Here is a 5,544-nt window from a genome sequence, read left to right as displayed (position 1 = left end):
CTGAAATGTTTAATATAACAACTCTAGATGAAATATATAGGTGAACAGATTTGGCTCAATATTTGGCAATAAACTGGTCAGTGTTGTCTCTTTCTCACCCTTAATTAATGCATAATAAGCAGTTATTAATGATTTATAAAGTGTTTAAAGAGGAATTAACAACATATTTATAAACTATTTATTAGCCATCTATAAGGGGGGCATTATTGTAAACTAGTACTAAAGTTTTTAATCTCATAGAAGTGCTTTCAAAAGTTTTCTTTGATTTTGGCTTTTTTTTTTTTTAAACCAACTTTATGTCCAGTAGCCAACCATTTCCAGAATAATGTTTGTTGTTTCTTGACCTTTGACCTCTTATTTGTTCAGACATAAAAAAGGCTCCTAAACTCAAGGGATGAGCCACTAAACAGCCAAAAAAGCTATTTCAAAATTTAATCTTCAGGCTTTTAACCAGAAGATTAATACAAAAGACATTTTCTAACTGAATTATTAAAGAAATACCAAAGTTTGATTCATAAATTTGTATTTAATCTCCAGTAAAGTTATTCTTAAAATGTTTTCAGCTGAAATCTTGACATACAGATATTCAGCTAAAGGATGAATCATCTGTCAGGCCTTGTGTTTGGTCTTTGATGGAATCATTCATTAATATAATGTGATTTTAATTTTGTGCTGTTCTATTCTGTTTAGATTTAAATAATGATAATCTCATGTGGTCAGCCCTGCTCTGTGCGTGTCAGAAAATAATGTTCAAGAAAAGATTTATCGCTGCGTTTTGATAACAAAAACAAAGAAGGGGTGACCATCACCTCGTAGATAGTTTCATTGTTTGCATTTGGTAGAGAAAGGATCATAAACGCTAACATTTTAAGAAACATTTAGTCAACTTTAACCAGTTTGGTATAAGAGGGCTGTGACCTAACTTCTCTCTGAGCATCACTGCAGAACCCTGACTGCACTCTGGCACTGACTCATCCTATTTTTGCAGAAATAAAGAAACACCGAAGATGATTTGTGTCTCACATATTCCATATTTCTTATTTCAGTTTTACCACAACAAACCTTTGCTGCATGGATTTATTTTTCTTCTTCTGTTTTTTTAAAGAGCCACGTATCAGATATCACATGCTGTAGATATTTTTTTCAAGTCTGGCATAAGAGCTGTACAAAAAACAAGTAAAATAATAAAAAGCAGCCAAAATCCAAAGAAAAACTTTGTAAGGGAAATTTGTGACTACAGTACTATAAAGAACAATGGAAAGTCTGACTCCTTAGAACCAAGACTGCAAACTCAGACCAAGTTCTTCCTAATTAAACCAAAATACAGTTTTTATTCCTAAACATGACTTCATTTCAAGTCAACTCTCATAAAATGTGAGATGACTTTATCTGACCTGCAACACCATCATGAGGAGGAAGTAGAGATTTGCTGCTCGTTGGAACTGTTCGAAAAGTGTCAGGGGCAGGAAAGTCAGGGGGGAGTACTTGTAGCTGCGCACTACATTGTCCTGACAACCAAAAAACACACACACACAAAAGAGGAGCAATAAGGGATGAACACACAAAAAGAAGACGAGGAGCGATAAAAATTAAGCAACGTAATAGTCTGAGTCCAAATCTTTATGTTGCCTGATGTGTGTCAGGATGATTTATGGACTTACAGAGTATCGCCCCCAGCTGAAGCACAGAAAGGATTTCTTCTGCTTCTGTTTCTGGTAGTGACGGTTGTTTGCTCGCACCTCCCATGTGAAGCCTGCCAGGACAGACCTTTGAAGCTTAGAGACTTTTCTCATGCATTAACTTAAATAGCATAAGCAGAAATATGTAGTGCAAGAAATTCTTCTATCACGCTGAAACTCTTCTAACAACAACTATAAAACTACATTTGAAAAGTTATCTGAAGGTATATATTTATTAACTGGTAATAAACATTATGTTCTATTTAGGTACTGAGTCATTTGTTTTATATAAAAGTCAAGTTCAAGTACAAGGTTCTTTATTGTCATTCGCATCACATGTGGTACATGAGCTGGAACAAATCATGTACTCAAGGTCCCAGTTACACCCAAAAATAACAAAAATATAAAGTATCAAAAGAAACAGTATATAAGGATCTAAGATATACACTAAACGATACACTAAATGATATGCTAAATGATACGCTAAACAATACGCTAAACAATACGCTAAACGATACACTAAACGATACGCTAAATCATACGCTAAACAATACGCTAAACAATACGCTAAACGATATTGTTGTATAATGTCATCTTTTTTGCTCTGCTCTGACATGAAATATTTCTCTGTGTATGGTAAAAAAACTGCAAAATCATGATGTACGTCATATAAGTTCATGATGTGCGTAACTCCTTGTACAAGAGAACCAGAGACTACTGTTATCTTGCCAGAACAGATCACATTCAGCTGTGGCACTGGGCGAAAAAAACGAGACCATGCCAGACCACACCCAGTAGCACCGACTGACTCAGAACAACATCATGATAAGGACATCCCAATGTAACTGATAAGGCTGTATTTAAACGAAGCAAATACATTTGTAACTCAGACATGTTAGATGGATGTAAGGTGCATGTGAGACGTTTCCCTTTCCAGCGCTGTGAAGGTAAAATAAATCTGTGTCTGAATTCAGAACTACTTCTCAGGCTGTGTTTTTGACTCTGTCTTCCTTCCACTGAACGATCTCGAGTTGAGGCAGTTTTTGAGCTAAGTGTTTGAAAGTTGGTTCTCAATGTTTGATTAAGACCTCAACAATATGCTAAACAATACGCTAAATTATATGCTAAACAATACGCTAAACAATACGCTAAACGATATGCTAAATGATACACTAAACGATACACTAAAGCTAAACGATACGCTAAACGATACGCTAAACGATATGCTAAATGATATGATAAATGATACGCTAAACGATATGCTAAATGATACGCTAAATAATATGCTAAATGATACGCTAAATAATACGCTAAACGATACGCTAAACGATACGCTAAATGATATGCTAAATGATAGGCTAAACGACATGCTAAATGATACGCTAAACAATACGCTAAACGATATGCTAAACAATACGCTAAACGATACGCTAAACGATACGCTAAACAATACGCTAAACGATACGCTAAACGATACGCTAAATTATATGCTAAATGATACGCTAAATGATACGCTAAACGATACGCTAAACGATACGCTAAACGATACGCTAAACGATACGCTAAATTATAGACTAAACAATCTAAGATATGCGCTGAATGCTAATAATGTAAAATAATATTGTATATTAAACAGCAGCCCTGACAAATGCCTGCAGTGGAAAAAACAAAAAAAACATAAATGATTTGTGTTTACATTGTCAGCAAAACAATGCGCTGTTCATTTTAAATTCAAAACCTCACCTCACTTTCTTCTAAATGGATGTTTTTAAAATCACATTAAAAAGACAAAAATAATTACAAATGGAAATCAAACACTTACTTGATTCGGTACCTTCCTGGGCCTTCAAGGTATGCAGAGTTGGACGTTTATGCATCCTGGTGATGCTACATCAAGCAGAAAACACAACAGTGTGACATGCCTCTGAAGTGACGTGCCTTTACCTGTTTTGTAACTTATTACCCAAAGGTGTTCTGCTTACATAGATTGTAAGGCAAAGGGTCAAACGTTATTGCCGCTGAACCGTGTCTACCTCCATTGGTTGCTCTTCAGAACTCCTTGATTAGCTACTTTAAAAACATAAAATGTCACTAATAAGGTGTTTGTTCTTCTCTCCTCTGGGATGACAAACAGTGAAATGCATTGAGTTTTTGCTCAAACGTTGTGGAAATGAGAAACATGATGAAAGAGGCAGATCAGATTCACAGATTAACATCAAACCTGCAGAATTTCTTCACCAAACCGATCAATCAGCGCATGGAAATATTTACCTGCAGCTTTAAGTCACATCTGTCAATCATACAACGTGGAGAAGGACATCTGGTAGTGATAACTTTTTAAATGAACTACAGTTTAAGCAGTGCAGAGTGAATAGCACCATAGATTCAGACAAAGTTACCTGGTCTCTTTGTTGCGCCCTCATCAAACACTTGCAACAAGATGGCATTGCTGAGTCATGACTCACAAAGCTCCACAGCTGGATATCCACACAAAATGTTTGTTCAAGTAATCTGCGCCTGCTTTGCAAAAAGCAAATCATTTTCAATTCATCGTCCTCTTCCTAATGTTCAGGCAACACGAGCCCCTCAGCGCCACTCCCTGGTTCGTGCCTCAGGTGAACATTACAGCATCGCACAGTGCACTCTCTGTGGACGCTCACCTGAGGAGAGAAACTGCAATGAAGGCGGAGCAGTGAAGCTCTGAGGTGATCAAGATTCTCTAGAATAACTCAGAGTGTTCAGACGTGCAGTGAGCGATCATTGCCTGACCTGAATCCTTAACGTGTCCTACAAAGGCCGACAAGTAGATAATGGTGCTCTTGTTTAACTGAAGCACTGGGACTATTGGTTTACTAGAAAGTTGGACAGCTGTAAAACTTTGTTTTCAGACAAGGCATGCTCACAAACACCCAAGTACTGCTCGTATTTACTGCTTTTCCGTACTCTTGAATATAATATATAGTAACGATGTGTGTGAATCAAAGCTGATCATCTACAGCAGACGGGGGCAACTTAAGACCCAAGGGCCAAATGTGGCCCTTGAACAATCTCCATTAGGCCCCCAATATCCGTAGTAAAAAAAAAAAAAACTTTTACAAAAAAGATTGATTAAAAAAAATTATCAATAACATTTAAGGAAATTTAAATTCAAAATATTACGCAAAAACAATCAAATTAAAAAAAAAATGTTTTAAGTCATTGCATTTCCATTACTAGACTGAACCTTAAAGACAGAAGCACAAACATATTAGTTTGTTTTGCATATTTCCACTAACATTTATAGCATGATAAGCCAATGTGTATAACATGGTAAACTAAATTGTATAACATGTTAAGCTAACATGTATAACATGTTATGCTAATGTGTTTAACATGGTAAACTAAGGAGAAGTGAAAACGGATCATACAGTGCTTGACTTCAGCTGGTAGATAAGTGTGTTGTTGCTTCTGTAGAAAACATTAAAAAAGAAGAGTCCACCTTTGTGTTTTGATGGATCTTAAGAATCTGTCCATGTGCTACATATAACTTATTTTCAAAACACATGTTTAGTAGAGCAACTGAGTCCATTGTGCCTTGTTACCTGTGTTTAAGTTGTGAACTGTGTTAAAATTGACAGCAGAAGCAGCACAAGAGCAGCTGTTGATCCAGCTGGTATCTGGACTGAGGTGGACATGGGTGAACGGAGAGCGTATGCAAACAATATACTGTACTGTACTGTACTGTACTGTACTATACTATACTATACTATACTGCACTGTACTGTACTATACTATACTATACTATACTGCACTGTACTGTACTGCACTGTACTGTACTGTACTATACTATACTATACTATACTATACTATACTATACTATACTATA

At 36.1% G+C, this 5,544-nt stretch overlaps 1 long non-coding RNA gene across 1 annotated transcript; it reads right to left on the bottom strand.

Annotated features, from left to right (window-relative positions):
* Positions 1–1,720: 1,720 nt before the first annotated feature.
* On the bottom strand, positions 1,721–3,822 carry LOC119407948. The gene is made up of 3 exons (XR_005186700.1): positions 3,662–3,822; positions 3,502–3,566; positions 1,721–1,753 (listed from the first exon to the last, which is right to left on the bottom strand). It is a non-coding gene; the product is annotated as an uncharacterized LOC119407948 (long non-coding RNA).
* Between the last annotated feature and the right edge of the window lie 1,722 nt (positions 3,823–5,544).

The sequence above is a fragment of the Nematolebias whitei genome, chromosome 3, assembly GCF_014905685.2.
Source record: "Nematolebias whitei isolate Nwh7 chromosome 3, NemWhi1, whole genome shotgun sequence".
Lineage (NCBI taxonomy): Eukaryota > Metazoa > Chordata > Actinopteri > Cyprinodontiformes > Rivulidae > Nematolebias > Nematolebias whitei.
Note: the sequence above shows the minus strand (reverse complement) of the source record. Positions and strands in the feature narration are given on the sequence as shown.